Consider the following 24,794-nt stretch of genomic DNA (forward strand, 5'->3'; position numbering starts at 1 on the left):
CAAGTGAAGTTACCATCCATCCCATTACATCACTATTACAATATCAGTGACTGTATTCCTTATGCTCTGCCTTTCATTCCCATGGCTTATTCATTCCATAACTGGAAGCCTGTATCACCCTCTCTCCTTCACTCATTTGGCCCATTCCATGTCACCCCTCCCCTGGCAACCATCAATTTATTCTCTATATTTATAGGTTTGATTATGCTTTTTTTTAATTTTTATTTTTGATTATGCTTTTTGTTTGTTTGTTTTTTTAAGATTCCACTTATGAGTGGGATCATATGGTATTTGTCTTCCTCAGTCTGACTTAATTCACTTAGCATAATGTTTATTAGGTGCATACATGTTTCTCAAATGGCCATCTCATCCTTTTTATGGATAAATGATATTCTTTTCTGTGTGTGTGTGTGTGTGTGTGTGTGTGTGTGTGTGTGACATTTTCCTTATCTACCTATGTATTAATGAATACTTAGGCTGGTTCCATAACTTGGCTATTGTAAATAATGCTGCAACAAACATATGGCTGCATATAACTCTTTGAATTAATGTTTTTGTTTTCTTTGGGTAAATCCCCAATAGTGAAATTATTGGATCCAATGGTATTTCTATTTTTAATTTTTTGAGTAACCTCTGTACTGTTTTCCACAGTGACTATACCAATTTATATTCCCACCAACAGTGCATGAGGGTTCCTTTTTCTCCAAATCCTTGCCAACACTTGCCATTTCTTGTCATTTTGATTTTAACCATTCTAACTGATGGAAGGTAATATCTCTTTGTGGTTTTGGTTTGCATTTTCCTAATGATTAGTGAGATTAAGTATCTTTTCATATGTCTGTTGGCCATCTGGATGTCTTCTTCAGAAAAATGTATATTCAGGTACTCTGTCCATTTTTTATTAGATTGCCTTTTTTTTTATGTTGCGCTTATAGCTCTTCTTAAAAAAATATTTTATTTATTTATTTGAGAGAGAGAGGGAGCACAAGCATGAGAGCAGGAGGGAGAGGGAGAGAGAATCTGAAGCAGGCTCCCCACTGAGTACAGAGCCAAACATGGGGCTTGATCCCACCATTGAGAAATCACAACCTATGCCAAAACCAAGAGTCAGAGGCTCAACCAACTGAGCCATCTAAGTTCTTTATATATTTTGGATATTACCCTCTTATTGGATATATCATTTGCAAATATTTTCTCCCATTCAGTAGATTATCTTTTAGTTTTGTTAGTGGTTTCCTTTGCTGTGCAGATACTTTTTATTTTGATGTACCTTATTTTTGCTTTTATTTTCCTTGCCTTAGGAGACATATCTAGAAAAATGTGGTTATGGCTGATGTCAGAGAAATTATTGCCTATGTTCTTTAATAGGAATTTCATGGTTTCAGGATTAGGTCTTTAATCCATTTTGTGTATCGTGTTAGAAAGTGGTCCAGCTTCAGGTTTCACAATTAGATCTTTAATCCATTTTGAGTTTATTTTTGTGTATGGTGTTAGAAAGTCATCCAGTCTCCCTGGCACCATTGATTGAAGAGACTGTCTTTTCCCCATAGTATATTCTTGCCTCCTTTGTCATAGATTAACTCACTATAATCATGAGTTTATTTCTGTGGTCTCTATCCTGTTCCATTGATCTATGTGTCTATTTTTGTGCTTGTACCTTATTGCTTTCATTATTACAGATTTCTAATATCTGTCGCAATCTGAAATTGTGATACCTTCAGCTTTGTCCTTGTTTCTCAGGATTGCTTTGGTTATTCGACATCTTTTGTGGTTCTATACAAATTTATTATTATTTGTGCTAGTTTTGTGGAAAATGCTATTAGTATTTTGATAGAGATTGCATTGAATCTGTACATTACTCGGGGTAATATGGGAATTTTGACAATATTAATTCTTCCAATCCATAAGCATGGAATTATCTTTCCATTTGTGCCATCTTCAGTTTCTTTCATCAGTGTTATATAGTTTTCAGAGTATAGGTCTTTCACTTATTTGGTTAAGTCTATTCCTAGGTATTTTATTAATTTAGGTACAATTGTAAATGGTGTTGTTTTTTAAATTTCGTTTTCTGAGACTATCTTTTTTGGGTATAGAAATACTACTGAGGGGTACATAGATGACTCAGGTTGTTAAGAGGCTGCCTTTGGGGACTCCTGGGTGGCTCAGCGGTTGAGCATATGTCTTTGGCTCAGGGTGTGATCCTGGAGTCCCAGGATCGAGTCCCACATCAGGCTCCTTGAATGGAGCCTGCCTCTCTCTCTCTCTCTCAAATAAATAAATAAAATCTTAAAAAAAATAAAAAAGAGTCTGCCTTCGGCTCATATCATAATCCTAGGGTCCTGGGATCGAGCTCCTTGTTGGGTTTCCTGCTCAGCAGGGAGAACCTGCTTTTCCCTCTGCCCTTCCCCATCTCCCCCTGGCTCGTTCTTAACTCTCCGTCTCTCTCAAATAAATAAATAAAACCTTAAAAACAAAGAAACACTACCAATTTCTAGGTATTAATTTTGTATTCTACCACTTTACTAAATTCATTTATTTTTTCCCATAGTTTTTTTTTTAATGGAATCTTTTGAATTTTTTGTGTATAGTATTATGTTGTTTGCAAATAGTGACAATTTAACTTCTTCTTTACCAGTCTGGATGCCTTTTTTTTTTTTTTTTTTTTTTTTTTTTTAATTTTTTTATTTATTTATTTATGATAGTTACACAGAGAGAGAGAGAGAAAGGCAGAGACATAGGCAGAGGGAGAAGCAGGCTCCACGCACCGGGAGCCCGACGTGGGACTCGATCCCGGGTCTCCAGGATCGCGCCCTGGGCCAAAGGCAGGCGCTAAACCACTGCGCCACCCAGGGATCCCCTCTGGATGCCTTTTATTTCTTTTTCTTATCTGATTGCTGTGGCTAGGACCTCTAGTACTATGTTGAATAAAAGTGGTGAGAGTGGACATGTTTGTTTTGTTCCTGACCTTAGAGGGAAAGCTCTCAGTTTTTCACCATCGAGGATGATACTAGCTGTGGGTTTCTCATAGATGGCATTTATTATGTTGTGTTATGTTCATTTAACTCCATTTGGAGAGTTTTATCATGAATGGATGCTGTTGAATCTGGTCAAATGCATTTTTGCATCTATTGAGATGATCAAATGGTTTTTATCCTTTGTTTTGTTGATGTGGTGTATGATGTTGATTGATTTATGAATATTGAACCATCCTTTTAGAATGGGAATAAATTCCAGCTGATCATGGTGAATGATCTTTTTAATGTATTGTTGTATGAGGTTTACTAAAATTTTGTCAAGGATTTTCACCTCTATGTTCATCAGGGATATTAGCCTGCAGTTTTGTTATTTTGTGTTGTCTGATTTCATATCAGGTAGTGCTGACCTCATAGAATGTTTTTGGAAGCTTCCCTTCTTCTATTTTTTGGAATACTTTGAGAATAGATATTAACTCTTATTTAAATGTCTGGTAGAATTCCACTGACTGTTCATCTGGTTCTGGAGTATTTTTGGTAGTTTTTTGATCACTGATTCAATTTTGCTACTTATAATCAGTCTGTTCAGATTTTTTATTTCTTCCTGGTCCAGTGTTGGGAGGCTATATGTTTATAGGAATTTATCCATTTCTTCTAGGTTGTCCAGTTTGTTGACATATAATTTTTTACAGAATTTTCTTATAATCCTTTGTATTTCTGTGGGGTCAGTTGTTTCTTCTCTCTCTTGTTTCTGATTGTATTTATTTGGATCCTTTCTGCCTTGATGAGTCTGGCTCAAGGTTTGTCAATTTTGTTCATCTTTTCAAAGAACCAGCTCTTGTTTTCACTGATTTTCTCTATTGTTTTTTCAGTCTCTATGATACTTGTTTCTGCTATGATCTGTATTATTTCCTCTCTTCTACCCACTTTGGGCTTTGTTCTCTTTTTCTAGATCCTTTAGGTGTAAGGTTAGATTGTTTATTTGAGCCTTTTCTTGTTTCCTGACTTAGGCCTGTATTACTAAATACTTCCCTCCTAGAACTATTTTGGCTGTGTCCCAAAGATTTTGGACTGTTGTATTTTCATTTTCATTTGTCTCTATGTAATTTTAAAATTTCTTTTTTGAGTTGTTGAGTTGGTGTTTAGTCTCTATGTGTTTGTATTTTTAACCTTTTTTTTTCTTGTGATGTATTTCTAGTTTCATATCATTGTGCAAATCAGTGAGTCACTTGTAGATCCTCATCTGAAAACCCTCCCAAGTCTTTGAACCTTCACCACAAGGAGTTTTTCTTGTAGTGATTCTGGGTCTTGGTTGGTATCTGAACTGGTCCTTCCACTTTGAGTTCCTTTCCTTTGTGCCTCTGAGCAAATCAGCATATACCTTCTCCAGAGATTTTATGCTGCAGCTGATTTGAGTAATTCTATTTTTTTTAAATTTTTATTTATTTACTTATGATAGTCACAGAGAGAGAGAGAGAGGCAGAGACACAGGCAGAGGGAGAAGCGGGCTCCATGCACCGGGAGCCCGATATGGGATTCGATCCCAGGTCTCCAGGATCGCGCCCTGGGCCAAAGGCAGGCGCCAAACCGCTGCGCCACCCAGGGATCCCTGATTTGAGTAATTCTAATTTAGTGAATCACCACCTCTGGTTCCATGGGTGTCTTCTTGGTGTCATTAGAAGCCAAAGCTGCAGGATAGCTTCCTGACTGATTTATTCCTTGGAGAGAGCAAGTAGGGAGTCAGGACCTAGAGTGGGTTGCCCAGAGATCCACTGTAGCCACAACTGCATCTCTCTCAAAAAGTCAATCTTCTCAAATTTATTGAGGTTTGTTTTATGGCCCCATATGTGATCTATCCAATTCAGATCCTTTTAAAATGAGATCTATTTAGGGTATTTACCAGAAATGCTTATGTAGAAATGCTTCTGGATTGTAATCTGGCTTCTCCTTCATATCTAGAAAATTCTTTAATTCTCAGCAACTCAACATTCAGAGGGGCTTGCTTCACCTTCAAGGTAAATCCATGGCTGTTCATGAATTAAGCCTGTTGCACCCACTCAGGTTGGGAACTCCTGCTCTATCATAGCATCTTTTTTTAAAAAAAAGATTTATTTATTTATTTATTTATTTATTTATTTATTTATTTATTTATTTATTTATTTATTTATGAGAGAGCACTAGTGGGAGGGGCAGAGGGAGAGGAAAAGAGAATCCCAAGCAGATTCTGCGCTGAGTGCCAGATACAGGGCTTGATCTCAACAACTCTGGGATTCTGACCAGAGCCAGAACCAAGATTTGGTCCTTTAACCAACTGCGCCACCCAGGCGCCCCTCTACCACATCATTTTTAATGGCTTTCTAATGATTTATTGTATGGATATACAATAATGTGTTTAATCCAGTGTCTTCTGTTGAGCATTTAAGATGATATATAATATCACTCTGCAATAAACATCCTTATAGTTAAATCTGTGCACATTTTCCTGGTTATTTCCTTAGGATAAATTCCTATAATCAGGCTAAGGATATGCCACATTTAAAAACTTTAAATTTGGCAGGAATTTTTAAGTTCTGTTTTACAAATAAAGTAAGGGTGTAGTGGTTTACAGATATGGATATTTATGTATGTATGTAGGCTGAGGTATAGTTTACATGTTATTTATTTAAAATATTTTAAAATTTTATTTATTTAAGATGTTATTTTAGTTTCAGATGTGCAACATGGTGATTTGGCAATTATGAGAAGTTTAATTACCATGTCCCCATATATGATAAGTGTAGTTTTCAGCTGTCCCCAGATAAAGTTATTAAAGTATTATTGACTAGGTTCCCTATGCTGTATTTTTCATCCTCATGACTTATTTATTTTGCAACTGGAAGTTTGTACTTCTTAATATCCTTTACCTATTTTGCTCATCCTCCTCACCAACCTCCTCTCTGGCAGCTACCAGTTTCTTCTCTGTATTTAAGAATCTTTTTTTGGGGGTTGCCTGGGTGGCTCAGTTGGTTAAGCATCTGCTTTCAGCTCAGGTCATGATCTTCAGGTCCTGGGATCGAGCCCCACATTGGACTCTCTGCTAGGTAGGGAGCCCATTTCTCCCTCTCTCTCTCTCTAGGCTCTCTTTCCCTCTCTCCCTCTCGATCTCTCTCAAAGAAAATCTTTTAAAAAAAGAATCCTTTTTTTTGGTTATTGTTTGTTCACTTGTTTTGTATTTTAAATTCCACATGTAAGTGAAATCATATGGTATTTGTCTTTCTCTTGTCTTAGCATAATATCCCCAGGTCCATCCATGTTGTTTCAAGTAGCAAGATTTCATTTATTTTTTTAATGGCTGAATAATGTTCCATTATGTATCTATCACACCCCCCCTTTTAAAGGTTTATTTATTTTAAAGAGAGAGAGAGAGAGAGAGAGAAGGCAACAGAGAGGTAGGGGGAGAAGGAGAGATAATCTTAAGCAGACTCTGCCCTGATGTGGAACAAGGGACTCGGTCCCACAGCTTGAGCCAAAAGCAAAACACAGATACTTAGCCAACTGAACCACCCAGGTACTCCTTGCATCTTCTTTATACCACACCTTCTTTGTCCATCCATCTATGGATATATCAAACCTTTTAATTTCATACAGGGCAGTTGTTAGATATTTGAGTGTTATCATTTGCTTGCCTCCTCAGAAGATTTCTGGGTTGGTCTGGCACATGAGGTACTCAATAAACCGATGATTGTTGGATGATATTGAATAGTAATAACAATCCTAGAACTTCAGAGGACTATATAGGTTTCAGAAACTTCATGACTGAGATTGTGCTCCTAATATTTATGGTTCTAGATAGAAATGGCTGTAGACCTCTGAGAAGATCCATGGCTTTTCTAAACCTTATGGCTATATAATTTTGTTATAATGTTTGTTGCATTTTGTATGTGACTTTTTTTTTTTTTTTTTTGAGAGGGAGCGTCAAGGAGAGAGGAGAGGAAGAGAGAGAATCTTAAGGAGGCACCACGCCCAGAGCAGAGTCTGATGTGGGACTGGACCTCACAACACAGGGATCATGACCTGAACCAAAATCAAGAGTCAGATGGAGGCAGGGAAACCAGCAAAAGAGGAGAAAGAGACAGCTGGGCTCCACTGTTGATCTTTCTTTGTCTGACTCGTCCAGAGTTAAAATAAGCAAACATTTTTTGAATACCTGCAAGGCACTGGTTAGACTGACTTGAGGAATTGGAGTTAAATGAATACTATTATATGATCAGACTCTGATTTACATCACACAAATATTTATATTTAGTTTTATATATCATAACAAGCTGTGCTGAGGGTTCTGTATAAAATAGTGGATAAGAGTGACAGACAGGGTGTGGCTCTGCTTTTTCCCTAGCTGCCTGGTTTAATCTTCTAGGTCTGTGTCCTGACCATCAATCCACACTAACAATGCTTTGCTAAAGTGGAATTCAGATTCTATGTACACATGCATTCACATTTTATATCTATCTTTATTGCGGGTTGATTCATTAAGGAAGATACGTGAATAAAGTTTTATGTATATTATGTATATTTAATTTCTGTAACAGGTTGAATATTCTTAGGTACCTAGGTGTTGTCAGATATGCTTTTCAGATTAAGTGGTTTGGGGTGGTCCTTTTTTTTTGAAAATTACTTAAAATACTGTAATCTACCTTTTGGTATTCACAGCCAGGGAAATTACGGCATTTATGAAATGGCAGTCCCTTATTTTTCCTAGTAAAGACATCGGCCAAGAGCAAACCGCAAGAAGCATGTGTGATGCACCTCGGATTACCTTTTGAATTGCCTTCACATCTGTTTAATTTCGTTTAAACACGGTGATAAGAAAACAAAACAAAAATCTCACAGCTCTCAATTTATTTCTCTATCTGGTAATAATTTTACACTCCGTAGCAGCTAGTTTAAACAGTAGCAAACATGATCCATGATCTTGGAAAAAAGTAAATGTTGAGTATTTATTAAGAATCTATTATAGTGTCTTTGCGTGCAATCAAAACAGAAGGGGGTGTTATCAGTATTCAATCTGACACAATACTTAGGCTCTGATTAAAAAAAAGGGTCTTTGCCCTCAGTGGCTAAACATTACCATTCTCGTGACTGTACGTAGGCACGTTGCGAAAAAGCAGGAAATAAATCAGCATGCTATTTTCTTTCTCCGCAGCTCTAGGCATCTAATTTATTGAGGTCTGGCCATAAGGTGCAGTTTCCTTGTGTTCTGGGAGCCCAGCTGTGCTAACTGCCGGTCTTCCAGCTTCTTCTTGTGGACGCTCCTTGAGGTCAGGAAAAGGCTGAAATTTCCGCGGTCCCCAGGGACTGAGGCGACCCCGGTGTCACGCGGAAGAATTAAGAGCCGCCCCTCCGGGGGGGCTGGCAGCGTCCCGAGAGCGGGGGGACTGCTGGCAGCGGGGGTGCGCGCCCGCCCAGTCCCGGGAAACTGGGACCGTACGGGAAGGTGAAGCGCAGAGACTGGGGAGCCGCCCGCGAACCGCTTCGGTTCCGTCGGACGCCCAGGGGAGGAACGCGGCCTGCGGCGCGGGCCACCCACCGCCCTCGACTCCCGCCGCCGCCCCGCGCCCCCTCCGACCCCCAGCGCCTAACGCCTGCGCACGCTCCCCGAGTCCCATCCCCGCGCAGGCCCGCGCGCGCCCCGCCCTCCCCCCAGCGCGTGCCCACACGGCCCACGCGCACGCGCGCTCCGCCCTGCCTGCTGCCCGGCGCGCGCCGGCTGGCTGGCCCGGGCGTGCGGTGGGCGGGGCGCCGCGTTGACGTTGCCGGGATGCGGGCAGGTTCCGCCGCCGCCGCCGCCGCCTGCTCCGCCGCCTGCTCCGCCGCTTCCTCCGCCGCCGCCGTCGTCGCCGTCGCCGTCGCCGTCGCCTCAGCCTCGCCTGCCGCCGGGGTTTGTATGAAAACACCGGGCGGTGGGCGGCGCGGAATCCGCTGTGCCTCCAGAAAGCAGCCGGTGGCGCTGCCGTCGCCGCGTCGGGTGCTGCGGCTCTGCCCAGTCCCTGCCAGCGCCCCGTCCTGACCCGGTGAGCGCCCCGCCGCCGCCTGCGCGTCCCGGCCGGCCGCCCCTCGGCTGCGGCTTTCCCGCCCCCCGCCGCCCCCCGCCGCCCGCCGCCCCCCGCCCCCGGCCGCGGCGTCCCGGCGACCGGAGAGGCCGGAAGGAGCGACCCCGGGCCCGCCGCGGTCTGCGTCCTGGGACCCTCCCGCCCCGCACCTGACAGGTTGTGTAACGCGTGTCTGGGGGGGAGGGAGTGGACCGGAGCTGGAGGGAGACCCCCGATGGTGTGGGGCTTTGGCTGGTTTCTGGAAAACGCCCCGCCCCGCCCCCACCCGCGGCCCCGCGGCGGCCCCCGCCTCAGCCCCGGCCGAGGGTCCCCGACGCAGTTTTCCGGCAGAGGCGGCCCCTGTGCCCTGCCCTTTCTGTGGGGCGGGCAGCGCTGGTGGCCGCGGTGCAGCGCGGACGGGGCGGAGGGGCGGCGGGCCGGGTCCTGGCCACCCGCCCCCCCCAGGTGCGCCCTGCTTTGCCGGGGGCTGCTGGGGTGTGACAGCGACGCTGGCCAGCTAGGTCTGCTTCATTTCAGGGGGCCGTTTGGCCTGAAGTGTGTTCTCTATTTACAACTTGTCGCCTTTTGGGTTTGATTTGAGCCTGAATCAGATGGCCCTAGATGACAGTGCAGAGTTTCCGTATAGCCTGCCTTTCTGAGTTGCGGGTTCCTAATTGCAAGTATTTCAAGGACTCCTGCAATCCCAACGCAAAGGCTTGCTCTTCTCTACGGTTCTTGTTTCTCCCTTGTGCCGGCGAAGGCTCTCTTGTCCAGTGCAATTTTGAATCGGTTAATTTCTGGGCGTTTTACCCATTGTAGAATGGAGTTGTTATACACCTTAGCATAATCGATGTGAATGTTGATAATTTAAAGGCCATTTCTTGTTTTGATATAGCTTGCTCAGTTCAGTGCTTGAAGGTCCAGCACTGCTGATGACTTAATGCGTTGTAACACTTAGCGGGATTTTTTTTTTTGGGGGGGGCAGTGTTAATTCTTTGTGAGTGTTTTGCTTTTTTTTCAGGTGTTGAAAATTGTAGCAGTGTTTAATTATAATGCATGACAATTTGCAGTGAGAAAGGACATGATGCCTGTGTTGTGATCTTTATGTAAATCGAGTTATCACTTTCTTTAGTAACCTCTGAATTCTTTTTTTTTTTTTTTTTAAGATTTTATTTATTTATTCATGAGACACACACACACACACACACAGAGAGAAAGAGGCAGAGACACAGGCAGAGGGAGAAGCAGGCTCTACGCAGGGAGCCCAGTGTGGGACTCGATCCTGGGTCTCCAGGATCACGCCCTGGGCCGAAGGCAGGCGCCAAACCGCTGAGCCACCCAGGCGTCCCGTAACCTCTGAGTTCCTATAACTTGTCTTTTCCTGAGAAATCTCGGAAGTTATTTTTGTAGTTGTGTAATGGAATATTTTCAATTCAATAGGCTAAAAGCCAGTTTATTTAAGGCTCTTTAAAGGGTACCTATTTCAAAACATGTGCCAAATACTAATCAAAACCAAACAAAACCCTGGGAGATCTATTAGCATTTCCTATAATTGTCGTGATTGGTCCTGTAATTTCTGTGAGAGAGCGATGTCTTATCTACTCCTTATTTTCTTGTTGTAATATGACTTGTTCCGTTTCCCACTCCACCTCGCTTGACTTAGGTTCTACGATGAAGTTATAGGTTCATTTTTAATAACCTCAATTTCTGCCTTGAATTAATTGCTTCTACACTTAGAACTGCAGTCTCACTCCGAACTTTTAAAGAAAGGGAACTTAAGAGTTCCTCTTGTTATTAGTCAACATTGCAAAACATTTAAGTGTTTAATGTAACGTAAGCTTTTGTAGAAGCAGTTTTTATAAAGCTTTGCCCATCGATTTGAGGCATTATTTTTCTCTTTGGAACAGTTTAGCTAGACTCCTATATAATCATGGTTTTTATCTTCAACAGCAGAGGGAAAAGAGACCTGAGACTTTTGAAATTACCTAATTTGTATTCGGTTCTACTTTTTGGAGTTTTCAATAAATCTCCACAGTATTCACCTTCCAAAATGTACTACTCTTGCTTGAGGTCGCTCAGTACCTGGAAGTTGAACAGTGTATCATTAGTAATGGATGAAGCTGTCAGAGGCCTCTCTGGAAGTTGGGAGCTTCCCTTAGGGAATGTTTTTTTTTTTTAAAGATTTATTTACTCATGAGAGACACAGAGAGAGAGAGAGAGAGAGAGAGGCAGAGACACAGGCAGAGGGAGAGGGAGAAGCAGGCTCCATGCAGGGAGCCCGACGTGGGACTCGATCCCTGGACTCCAGGATCACGCCCCGGGCTGAAGGCGGGCGCTAAACCGCTGAGCCACCCAGGCTGCCCAGGGAATGGGTTTTGATGTGAACAACAGAAGTTGTTTGGATGAGGAATTTTAAATTTTATATATTATTATTGGTTACTGTGCCTGTGTTCTATAATGTAGTGGCTAGGGAGTTGGGCTTCAGAGCCAGCCCAGCTGGATTTGAATCCTGACTTTGCTTGAGGCACGTTTTTTTATCTTCTTTGTGCTTCAGTTTTCTCAATTCCAAAAATGGGAGTAAGAATGGTTGTACCCTTAAGATCTTGAATATTAAAAGAGTTAATACACATAAAGTACTTAGCCCACAGTGCCTGGCATATAGTAATCAATCATTCAGTAAATATTGCTACTACTGCTCCTCCTCACTCTTCCAAGGGATCTAGCAAGCTGAAGAAGGACGTTAGGTCGATCGAGGATTATTACTGCAGAATAATTCCCCTGTGACCCATTCGCTCCTTTGGGGCTAAATGAGAGCTTAGTCTCACTATCCTGCCTTGGAAGCATGTAATTTAGTTTTAAATAGAACAGCTAGACCCTGAGCTGGGTGCCCTGAGATGCTGCTGGCAAAGTGCTGAAGTATCCCTGTTTGTCCCTTATGACAGAACCTTGGATTGTCTCCCTCATGGTGGTGGTGACTGCTATTTTAATCACCTGTTTTTGACTTTGTGATTGCATGTTTCTTTGTCATGTGCTGCTTTCAAAAATATTATCTATCAAACTATTAATAGGTTTAAGTTTATCTAATCAAGATATTGCATGATGTTTTCAGGACAGACAAAATCACTTTCATCTGTGCATTCTTTTGTTTTTTCTTTATTGGTGTTAGAGTGAGGATGGTTTTGATTTGACATTGTATTCCTTTTCAGCTCCTGTAATTTTTCTAGGAAAGATTTTTTTAAATTAATGATCTTTTTTTTTTATTTATTTTTTTAAAGTTTTTTATTTATTTATGATAGTCACAGAGAGAGAGAGGCAGAGGCATAGGCAGAGGGAGAAGCAGGCTCCATGCACCGGGAGCCCGATGTGGGATTCGATCCCGGGTCTCCAGGATCGCGCCCTGGGCCAAAGGCAGGCGCCAAACCGCTGCGCCACCCAGGGATCCCCTTAAATTAATGATCTTATGTACATTTTTGTACTTCTTGGTTTGCAGGGATCTGATATTAATTCTCCTTTAAATCAGTTATTTTCAAGCTTTTGATTTCAGGACTCTTTCACATTTTTATTGAAAAATAAGTATTTTTCAAAATGAATAAGGCAATGAGAAGAGTAGTTTTGTTTTACATTTTTGTAAATCTCTAATGTCTGGTTTAATAGAAATATCTGGATTCTTCTGTCTGCTGCTGCATTCAGTCTGTTGCAATGTTTTTTGGTTTGAAGTCTATAGAGGGAGAAATCCTGCCATACATAGCTAATGGCTGGAAAAGGGTGGGGGGTATTTTAATAGTCTCTTCAGATGATAATGGATTTTCTTGTTTGGTGCTACATCACAGCTCAACATGTGTTGGTTTTTTTTAGTCATTTGCAGTATGGAATCTGAAATCATATCAGTGGGCTTTTTTCATAGTGTTATATTAAAATCCATTGGTCTGAACTTTGAATGGATCCTACATAACTGGATCCATTCCAGTTATGGAATAGATAAAATTCATAACTTGAATTTGTAACATCATGTTGCCGTCATTTATAAATATTGGTTCAGTTACTGCAGATCTTCCAAATGTTGACACATTTCATATGGTATTAAAAAATTACGTTTGTTAATATCACCAGTTATCCTATCAGAAACAAATTATTGGGAAGCTGTCCAGTTCCTGACATGATGGTACTTATGAGTTTTTCAGAAATCTGATTTTTGCTTTTGAAAGCTCAAATTTTATCATTGGCAAGAAATATGACTGTCAGTTGTTTCCTAGAAGTGCCAAGCAGATTTTGTTCTCTGAACGAACCTGTGCCAGAACACCTAAGTCTGAATAACCATAGTCGTTCTTTCAAGAAAAATGGTGTTTCATGAAAAAAAAGACTAGTGTAAACCCTCAGTTCAATCACACAAGTACTTTACCTTGAGACAGCCATCAGTTATTGTCGTTTAGTATGTGGCCAGAAATGCTTCCTGTGTACTCACCATTTTGTCACATAGAATATTTAAAAAGATGTATACTCAGGGACTGAGATTCAATAAAATTAATTTTTACTATTTGAAGGACATTCTTAAGTGAAAAAGGCTTTTTTTTTTTTTTTCAAATAGCTACTGGTACTTGATGGTGAAAAATATAATGATTAATGTTTGGTGCCAGTACCATAAGTTGTTCTAAGAGCCAGAAATGTTATACATCACTGCTTTTGTACCATTAGTATAAATGCTGATAAAGTTAAAATGGTTAATGATATTTTAGTGTTATTATGAAAATAGTTTTGACCTTGTGGACCCCCTAAAAAGGTGTCAGGACCCCATGGACCACATTTAAGGGACTTTTGGTATAAGTCAGCAGATTCCTACCAGACTTTGGTAAGGAATGGACATGGTTGTGACAGTCATTAGTCTGTTTTTGCTTCAGACTTTTGGGTCCCAGTAAAGGCCCCCATTTTTTTTTAAAGCACAATAAAGGTTATTCACAGAAAATTGAGCTTTTTAAGGGCTTTAGTCAGGTGCTAATACAGGGGAACTACAGTATTAGTAATCTGTAATAATTACACTATCTAAACAAGATATGGGAGTACATTTCCACACAAATGTTTAAGACTAATTTTGGGGGTTTTACATATTAGACAAAAATAGTGAAGACATAGTGTGAAAAGCTCAATTGATACCCAGCTCTTAAGCTAAAATAAACATTTTAGCTTTCCTTCTTAATCTCTATTCATTTCTCACCGAATTCATGCTGAGGATCAACCATCCTAAGGAGAGGTACCCAGCACTTGCTATCTTTGCCTCACATCCTACCTTAGGAGGAAAATGATTTAAGACTATGAAGATTATAAGGGTGTACATGGGGAATAAAGATAATAAGGTTTATGAATGATTTTAGATAGAATGCTGGTAATAAAAATGTGAACACTACCTACATGTGATGCGTTTAATGAATTGAAAAGGATACTATATTTGACAAGAATTCTCCAGATTAATTTGTTATGGGCACTTTCTAGTTGCATGTAGATAGAAGTGATGACGGATAATGTAAGACAGCAAACCTCCTTGGTGAGGTTCTATTAATTACAAAGTGAGAGAATTTGACTCCCAGGGGATCTTGGAAGCTTCCTACAACTCAAGGGTTCTGGGTTTTTTTCTTTGCCTATTGAGAATGACCTTTTCATTTGTTAATTCCATCTTATTAATTTGAATTCATGTTTTCATTTGAAACTTATTTTTCCTAATTCTTAACATATTGATTTATATTCATGTATTTGGTTTGTATTTTGATTTAAAAAATTAACTTTTAAAATTATGGCTATATATATAATATAAAAATTACCATTTTAAACATTTTTAAGTTATAGGTTATCAGAATTAAGTACATTCACATTGTTGTGTGGCCATTACAACGTCCATCTTTAGATTTTTTTTTTCTTGCAAAACCGAAACTTTGTACTGTTTAAACAGCTCATTTCCTTCTTCCCTGTAGCCCTTGGCGACCACCGTTCTACTTTCTCTCTGAATTTGACTGCTTTAAGTACCTTTTATGAATAGAATCATCAGGTATTGCCCTTTTGTGAGTGGCTATTTCATTTAGCATCGTCTTCAAGATTCATCCACGTAGCATGTGTCAGAATTTCCTTCTTTTAGGGCTGAATAATGTTCTATTTGTATATACCACATTTGTATAGTCATCTGTCAGTGGACCCTTGGGGTGCTTCTACCTTTTGGCCATTGTGAAAATGCTATGTACATGGGTGTACAAATCCTTTTTTGAGACCCTGCTTTCAGTTCTTTCGGATACATAATCAGAAGTGGAATTGTTGGGTCATATGGTAATTCTATTTTTAAGTTCTTGAGTCACAACCCTACTGTTTCTATAGCAGCTGCACCATTTTACATTCCCACCAACAGGGTATGAGGGTTCCAATATCTCCACATCCTTGTAAACACTTGTTTTCTGTGATAATTGGTCTTTTTTTTGGGCAGGGGTAGAATCATTCTAATGGGTGTGAGGTGGTAGGTATCACATTATGGTCTTGATTTGCATTCATGCTGCTGAATTTGGTTTGCTGCTATTTTGTTGATGATTTGGGAGTCAGTACGTTCATAAAGGATATTGTTCTGTAGTTTTTCTTGTCTTTGGTTTTGATATAAGGGCAGTGCTGGCCTTAGAATTAGTTAGGAAGTGTTCCCTTCAGTTGTTTGGAATAATTTGAGAAGGATTGATGTTTAAATGTTTTGTACAGTTCACTAGTGGGACAGTGAAATCTGGGACTTTGTTGGGAAGTTTTTGATTACTTCTCCAATCTCCTTAATAGTTACGAATCTATTCAGATTTTCTGTTTCTTTTTTTTTGTTTTGTTTAGTTTTGCTATGTTTTGTGTTTTTTAGGAATTTGTCAATTTCATGTAGTTTACCCACTTTGTTGGTGCACATTTGTTCATAGTATTCATTTAAATCCTTTGTATTTCTGTAAAATCAGTAGTAAGGTCTTCCATTGCTTTCCTGATTTTAATAATTTGAATCTTTGTTTTTTCTTAAGCTTACGAAGGTTTATTAATTTCATTAATCTTTTTAAAGAGCCATTTTTTTAAAAAAGATTTTATTTATTCATGAGAGACACAGAGAGAGAGAGAGAGAGGGGCAGAGACACAGGCATAGGGAGGAGCAGGCTCCCCACAGGGAGCCCTATGTGTACTCCATCCGGGGTCTCCAGGATCAGGCCCTGGGCCGAAGGCGGTGCTAAACTGCTTTGCCACCCTGGCTGCCTGTTGAAGAACCATTTTTTTGATTTGTGATTTTCTCTGTTATTTTTCTATTCTTTATCTCTGCTTTAATCATTATTTTCTTCTTTCTGCTAGCTTTGTGTCCTCCTTTTTCTAGTTCCTAAATTTGTAAAGTTGTTGATTTGAGATTATTATTATTATTATTTTTAGACTTTATTTTTATTTATTCATGAGAGACACAAGAGAGAGAGAGGCAGAGGCAGAGATCTAGGTAGAGGGAGAAGCAGGCTCCTTGGGGAACCCAGTGCAGGACTCTCTTCTGGGACTCTGGGATCATGCCTTGAGCTGAAGGAAGACAGGAAGACGCTCAGTCACTGAGCCACCCAGATATCCCAAGATCTCTATTTTCTAAATGTATTTATAGCTGTAAACTTCCCTCCTAGCACCACTTTCTCTGCATCCCATAAATTTTGGTATGTTTTATTTTCATTTGTCTCATTTCCCTTGTGATCTTTTCTTTGACCTATTGTTTGTTAAGGAGTATGTTAATTTCCACAAATATGTGAATTTTCCAGTTTTATTTGTTTATTTGTTTGTTTGTTTATTTATTTATTTATTTATGAGAGAGAGAGAGGCAGAGGCAGAGACACAGGAGGAGGGAGAAGCAGGCTCCATGCCGGGAGTGGGACGGGACTCAATCCTGGAACTCCAGGATCATGCCCTGGGCCAAAGGCAGGCGCCAAACCGCTGAGCCACCCACGGATCCCCCAGTTTTCCTTTTCACATTTATTTCTAACTTCATTCTGTTGTGAAGATACTTTGTATAATATCTTTTAAAATCTGTTGAGACCCAATTTGTGGCCTAAAAAATGGAAAATGTCTCATGTGCACTTGAGAAGAACATATATATTGCTGTTAGGTAATGTTTTATATTTGTCTGTTATCTCTGATTGGTTTATAGTGTTGTTCAAATCCTCTATTTCCTTATTAACTTATGTCTGGTTGTTCTATCCATTACTGACACTGGGTATTAAAGTCTCCAACAATTATTGTAGAAGTATTTTTCCCTTTAATTCTGTCAGTATTTGCTTATTATATTTGGTGGTCTGTTATTAGGTATGTGAATGTTTATAATTGTTATATCTTCATGCTCTCTTGAACCTTTTATTAATAAATGGTGTCCTTTGTCTCTTGTAATCTTTTCCAATTTAAAGTCTATTTGTCTGATGTTAGTATAGCCATCCCTATCGCTTTTGGTTACTATTTGCAAGGAATATCTTTTCCTATCTTTTTACTTTCAGCCTATTTGTGCCTTTATATCTAAATGAATCTCTTGTACAGAGTATGTTATTGATTATGTTTTTTAAAACCATTCTGCCAATCGCTGCCTTTTGAGTGGAGGTTTTAAGCCATTTACATTTAAAGTAATTACTGATAAGGAGGAACTTTTGTTATTTTGCTGTTTATTTTTTATATGCCTTATGACTTTTTGAGTCCCTCATATCTTCTATATTCTGATTTTTATTCGAGCTGACTTTGACTATGATACTTAAAACACAAAAGAAACCATTTTAATTGGTCAGTCATAAGTTAGAGGCAATGAAAATATGTGTTTCAGGGTAAGAATTTTAATTTCAAATATCACCTATATAGACAGGAATTTTGGCATTTGTTTAAGTTTAAAAATAGTTGGAATCTGAGTTGAGGGAAGCATTGTATTAAATAAATTATTATTATTTAGTTAGATCGAAGTGTGGTGCGATTCTGTTCCCCCAACAGTAAAACCTTATTATTTGAAGTATAAATAAAGCATCACATAGCAAAACAAATTGGACCTTGTGTAAGTGGAGAAACATCTTTGTGCAGTAGCGTGTGAACTATTCAAACTTGTGTTTTTAATGAGGATGCCTGCTAAAGGAAGGTAACAGGTATAATAATCTTTAGGTTTAGTCTTACCCACAGTTTTTTTGATAAAATTAATCACAATAATGTAGGTGGAATAAATTTGCCTGTTTGCAGATTGGGCTAGACATAAAGTACAGTTGACCCCTGAACAACATGGGTTTGAAAGGTGTGGGTCCACTTATCTGCATATTTTGTTTTGATAAATACAGTACAGTTCTATAAGTGTATTTTCTGTTCCTTATGATTTTAATGTTTTTTTCTTTAGCTTCTGTGTTATAAGAATACAGTATTTAATAAAAATAACACAAAATATGTGTAACTTTATTGTAAGAATATGGTATATAATACATATAACAGAGTGTATGTTGGCTGTTTACATTATTGGTAAGATTTCTGGTCAATAGTAGGCTATTTATAGTTCAATTTTGGGGGAGTTAAAAAGTTTTATGTGGATTTTTGAGTGCATAAGGGTCTGTGTTTGCTGTAACCCCGTGTTGTTTTCATTCATCTATAATCATTGAATGTTATTTGAATAAGGTAACTGGATGAAAATGCATACCTTAATAATAGTAATTTAGAGTAGGTTAATGTTTATGGATGTATAGATTAGTATATGCAGACTGTGTCCAACATATATATTTTTCCTCTTAATTTAAATGAAAATCATCTTTATACACTTTTTGCTGGGAATGTTATTCCTCTGTCTTAGACAGCAGGTATTATATACCTCTTTTTCTTAAAGTTTCTCACTTTTCCTTCAGGGTTGCTAAGGGTATGGTCATATTATTTGGGATGTTTCTTATTCAGTAATCAAAACTTAAATTTTCCATCACATTGACATGACTGGTGGGGGGCAATAGTAGCTTCTTTATGTTCTTAAGAAGTGATTTCTTCTTTTCAGATCTTGAAACAATTAGAGAAAGCTGACCAAAGATGATGCCTCTTCAATGTACTTGTATCCCAATTCCCCACAGTAGAACCAACTACTCAGTTCTTCTTTAATTGTAGTCTTTCCTTAGTTGTCCACATTCACTCCAACAAGACATCTAATTTTTAACAGCAGAGGTAATCGTTGTTGACTAGAGCAATGTTTCCCCGAAGTTTTTAAACAGTAGAAGCTTTTTGCCTAATGATACCTTGTAGGGAGGCCCAATTGTGAACAGATTAAAGTACAATAGTGAAAAGTTTTGGTTGAATGGGAACAGGACCAAGTTGTTTAAACAAAGCAAGTCAGAAGGGAATTGCTTCCTCAGATTGTATTTAAAAGATTCAGGTTGGACTTTAGGGTATGAATAGTGTATGTTTCTTTGCATTTTTCTTTTTTTTTTTTTTAAGCAGCTTTGAAATAAACTAAAAACCGTGTATATTTGAAGTATTTATATATTTAGAATTTGCAATCTTAATTTTAGGGTGTTTGTGAATTTCTTTCATGCCTCATGTGGGGAATGAAAATTAGGACCGCTTACATTATGAAGTTTAATGCCTTGTGTGTGTATGCATGCTTACTGAGTTGGCTGATGAGCTTTATTTTAGGCTTACACCAGTGAGAGCTGAGTTTTAGTTTTGATTACCTGGGCTCTAGATGTAGCACTGGTTGAGAGGAAAAGATCAGGAGAATCCAAAAAAATCCAGAAAACCCAACATTTTTACTTTTCTTGAGCTAGAAATTACTTGGTTTTCTTTATGTGTGGGCTAGGTTGACCAGGTTGATATTGCTTGCATGATTTCCTGCTAAGGTCAAATTCCCACGTTTAATTCTAGTTCAGGTAATCTTTAAATATATAAAGGTCAAATATAAGTACCTTTCCTCACTTAGGGAAATGTGTACTGTGGATTTTTATGTACAGCACAGCAGGGTTATTATTATTATTTTTAAGCCTCTGTTTGATAAATAACTTAGAATAAATTTCCTAAAGACCCAGGTTGGGGGCAGCCCTGGTGGCACGGTGGTTTAGCGTCGCCTGCAGCCCAGGGTGTGATCCTGGAGACCCGGGATCAAGTCCCACTTCGGGCTCCCTGCATGGAGCCTGCTTCTCCCTCTGCCTGTGTCTCTGCCTCTCTCTCTCTCTCTCTCTCTCTCTCTGAATAAATAAATAAATAAATAAATAAATAAATAAATAAATAAATAAAAAGACCCAGGTCGGTCAGTAGTTTCACTTTTGTGTAAAAGAATATTATATTCTATCATGGGAATCAGGTGCTGAACTACAGAGGGTGTAAGCCCCTGACCCTAATTTAAGGATGGATTGAATTAGAAAGTTCTGGTGTAAACTAGTTTTTTTTTTTTTTTTTTTTAACAGCTTTATTGATATATAACTCACATACTGTACAATTTTCATTTTACAATATTGCAATTCAGTGCCCTTTAGTAAATTCAGAGTTGTGCAACTGATGTAGTTTTTGGAATGTTGGTGTTGGTGGGGTCTGGAGATGATGGCCAAGAAAGAATTCTTCATGCAAAATGGTGGTTTTATTAAAGCACGGGGATCCTAGGCAGAAAGAGCTGTTGACGCTTCTACCTGCTTCTACCTGCTGCGCTGGGGAACTGCTTATATACTTTGGGATTAGGGGAAATAAAGATAAGGGAAATTCTGAAAGGACTTTCATATGCTAAAGTAGACTCACAGAATCCTGGAGGAATGTTACAATCAGCCTATCTCAAGTATTTGGCAATGGGCTACATGACATTTAATTTCATCTACATTTCCTTCTGCCTTTGTTTCCCACATAACAAGGATAACCACAGTGAATTTTAGAACATTTTTATAGCTCTAAAAAGAAACCCCACATTCTTTTAGTGTGTCTCCCCTTCCCCATCCATTCTCTTCTAGTCCTAGATAACCATTAATCTGCTCTCTGTCTCTGTAGAATCTGGATGTTTCCTATAAATGGAATCATATAATGATGTGGTTTTTCATGATTGAAAACTTCTAGCACATATCAGTACTCTATTTTTTTTTATCACTGAATAATATTCCATTATATGGCTATACCACATTTTATTTATCCATTCTTCTGTTGGTAGACATTTGGGTTATTTCCAGTTTTTGGTTATGAATAATGCTGTTACAAACATTTGTGTACAAATTTTTGTGTGGATATAAGTTTTCATTTCTTTGGGTATATACTTAGAAATGGGATAGCTGAATCACATGGTCACTTTATGTTTAACCTTTTGAGGAACTGCTAGATTGTTTTCAAGGCAGCTGTACCATTTTATATTCCCATCAGCAATGTGTAAGAGTTCTAGTTTCTCACATCCTTGCTAACACTTATTATTGTCTGTATTTTTTAAATTATAGCCATTCTAGTGGGTGTGAAGTGGTATCTCCTTGCAGACTAAATTTTTATTTATTTATTTTTATTTTTTTTTAAAGATTTTATTTATTTATTCATGACAGTCACACAGAGAGAGAGAGAGGCAGAGACATAGGCAGAGGGAGAAGCAGGCTCCATGCAGGGAGCCCGACGTGGGATTCGATCCCGGGTCTCCAGGATCGCGCCCTGGGCCAAAGGCCGGCGCCAAACCGCTGCGCCACCCAGGGATCCCTGGACTAAATTTTTAAATAGTGATTAAGCATAACAGGAATGATAGTACTCTGAGGTGGAGTTAATATTACAATTAAAGTATTTAATATCTTGATCTAGGAATTCAATCATCAGAAGCCATTCTTAACCCTGGCTGTGCATAATTACTATCACTGATTTAAAAACTGATGTCATAGATTTATCTAATCTCTGAATATATTGTATAATTTTTTCCCACAAAATTCTTTAATTTTAAAGTCTGAGTTGCAGAGAACAGATTTCACTCTACATACCTTATTTAGGGTATTAAATAGTTTAAAGAATTGTTGGGATGTGTCTGTCTGGGTCCAATCAGGAAATAGAAACCACACGGTAACTTAACAGGGAAAAATTAATGTAAAAATCCATTGACTGTAAGAGGCTTTATCAGCAAGAAATAAAGATAACTCTGAAGAATAGAGGAATAGCTGATACGAAATCCAGTCACTACTTCTAGGGCTGAGTTAGAAGGGCTTCTCCCCTCGTTGAAGAGTTGTTGGATAGGGCAAGGTCAAAGTTGGCAGGGGCAGGGTCAAGGTGAGTAGGTGTGGTATGACACTAGTGGAATTTGCTGAATATTTGCCCTCTAGGGTACCAGAGAAAGCTGTTCATAGGCAGAGGTCTCACCAGAAGTACCCTGCTACAAAACAGCTTAGACTCCTGTTGGGGAAGCTGCATGCACAGCAGGAGCCTGGTGCTATTGAAGCCATCCTTGTTGCAGGAATGGGTCCCAGAGAAGCCTTGCCTGCCGAAGCCAAGTGAATACACTGGAAGTAAAATCTTTTTCCTTTGCACTGTCTTTCCAGTGCCCTCTTGATAAAGCTTAGTATCTTGCCAGCTGGCAAAGAAATTAGTATTTTAAGGGCACAAATTCATTTTCACAGAGCAGGCAAAATGGGTGAATTTGAAGATGAGGGGCAACATTATCTGGCACAGATTTTAAGTGGTTTACAGAATTGTTTGGAGATTTAAAGAAAGAGAGTCTAGGTTGAGCCTTAAGCAACAACTCCCAAACCTCTACATAAAATTGAGAAACCAAGGGAGATATTGTCTCTTTTATGATGAAGAGACCTCTGTTCTGTGAAATTGCTTCTAGACCTTCATTGCTAGAACTGCACTGATCTTTTAAAATCATGCAACACAACTGGGGATGCTTGCAACTCTCGGCATCTGGCTCGGCTTCTTTCAAAATGTCTGTTCGTGAAATTCTCTGCAAAATCTACTTAGAGGGTAATCACTGCACACCTCTCAGTGTGTACAGGTTGGTCAAAACGTGCACCAATTTTGATGCTGAGTGTGATGCTTTGAACACTGAAATAGCCATCAAGACCAAATGCATGGATGAGGTCACTACTGTTATTTTGACCAACTGCAGCAATGAAAAGAGACTGGAATTACAACAGAAAATATGTACGGTTACAGGTCAGGCCATTCTAGCCCTAAGTACCAAGCCAGTGACCAAGGTGCATATATATATTTCAAGAAATGTACTTTTTCTTTGTGATACATGAAGACTTCTAAAGGGCAGGGTCCAGAGCAGAGGCCCTTCTTGCTCAGTTGGAGGTAGTGCCCCTATGTTGTTTCCTGTCCTTAACTACAAACAAAATTATGATAAATGTTCTCATTTTCATCTCCTTAAGGGTCTGTGAAGAGTATCTCTGAAATACAAACTCAGGAGTCAAATTGTTGGGATATAAAGTATTAAACTTTTTAAAAAAAGATTTTATTTATTTATTCATGAGACACACACACACACACACACACACACACACACACACACTAAGGGAGAGGCAGAGAGAGAAGCAGGCTCCATACAGGGAGCCTGATGTGGGACTCGATCCCGGGTCTCCAGGATCACGCCCTGGGCCGAAGGCGGCGCTAAACCACTGAGCCACCCAGGCTGCCCAGTATTAAACATTTTTAATTTCACTGGAATATTGTTTACTCTCTAGAACAAGCTATATTAGCTTACACTCCCTTCTGAAATAAAGATTTTCCCTCTTATTCCATGCAAATATGTCATTTTCAAAACCAAAATGATTCTTTTACTTATTGTTTCACAGTTTGAACTCCTCATTTGTCTAGTTTGATACTGATCCATTAGGCAAGATCTTTTAGGCAAGATCGTCTAACCATTAACCACACTGTTGTACCAGCATCTGAGTCATATTTCTGCATTGTTCATTCAGTTAATATATTTGTCCAGAGCACAGACTTTATTTATTTTTAAAAAGATTTTATTTATTTATTCATGAGAGACACAGGTAGAGGGAGCAACAGTCTCCATGCAGGGAGCCCGATGTGGGAGAATCTGGGACCACGGGATAACGCCCTGAGCCTAAGGCAGGTGCTCAACCACTGAGCCAGGTGCCCCAGAGCACAGATTTTAACAAAATGTTTAAGAACTGTTCCAAGCATTGGGGGACCCCGAGACAAATGAGGCTTAATGCTTTACATTCAAGGACCTTAGAGTCTGAAGATGTTATATGAAAACTATTCTAAAAGTTCTCAGAAGTCAAGATTTACTGTCATTTTCACTTGTTCTTTTACAAATTAATTCATTCTATCAAAAGAAAGCAAGCTAGGAAAATCTGAAAATACATGTCCCTAGCGAACTCTTCTAATGTGTTTACTTGGTAAGAGCACATAAATGAGACTTTGAATAACCCTTTCCTGAATTCTTATTGACATGCTGGAGAGCATCAAGAAGGAGGTCAAAGACCTGGAAAATGCTTCCTGAACCTGGTCCAGTACATTCAGAACTAGCCCCTGTATTTTGCTGACCAATTGTAAGACTCCACGAAGGGCAAAGGGACTCATGATAAAGTCCTGATTAAATCTAAAAAAAAGTTTTTAAGTAATCTCTGCACCCAACATGGAGCTCAAACTTACTATCCTGAGATCAAGAGTCATGCTCTAGTGACTGACTGAGCCAACCAGGTGCCCCCATAAAGTCCTGATTAGAGTCATGGTCTCTTACAGTGAAGTGGACATAGTGAAAATTAGGCCCAAGTTCAAGAGAAAGTATGGCAAGCCCCTGTAGGACTGCTTCCACCAAGACTCCAAAGGCTACTACCTGCAA

At 39.3% G+C, this 24,794-nt stretch overlaps 1 protein-coding gene and 1 long non-coding RNA gene across 6 annotated transcripts in view; one reads left to right on the top strand and one right to left on the bottom strand.

The window, feature by feature from the left end:
* Positions 1 to 8,548, bottom strand: part of LOC111096426 — an 84,210-nt gene extending 75,662 nt beyond the window's left edge. For all 3 annotated transcript variants that reach the window (XR_005354048.1, XR_005354047.1, XR_005354046.1), the window contains exon 1: positions 8,080 to 8,548. This is a non-coding gene — a long non-coding RNA (uncharacterized LOC111096426). The remainder of the gene's footprint in view (positions 1 to 8,079) is intronic.
* Positions 8,549 to 8,813: 265 nt separating this feature from the next.
* Positions 8,814 to 24,794, top strand: part of AGTPBP1 (ATP/GTP binding protein 1) — a 180,053-nt gene continuing 164,072 nt past the window's right edge. For 2 of the 3 annotated variants that reach the window (XM_038526945.1, XM_038526944.1), the window contains exon 1: positions 8,814 to 9,022. The gene's annotated coding sequence lies outside the window, so the exon portion shown is untranslated. The remainder of the gene's footprint in view (positions 9,023 to 24,794) is intronic. The other variant, XM_038526943.1, reaches the window with a different exon arrangement.

The sequence above is a fragment of the Canis lupus genome, chromosome 1 (genome assembly GCF_011100685.1).
Source record: "Canis lupus familiaris isolate Mischka breed German Shepherd chromosome 1, alternate assembly UU_Cfam_GSD_1.0, whole genome shotgun sequence".
Taxonomy (NCBI): domain Eukaryota; kingdom Metazoa; phylum Chordata; class Mammalia; order Carnivora; family Canidae; genus Canis; species Canis lupus.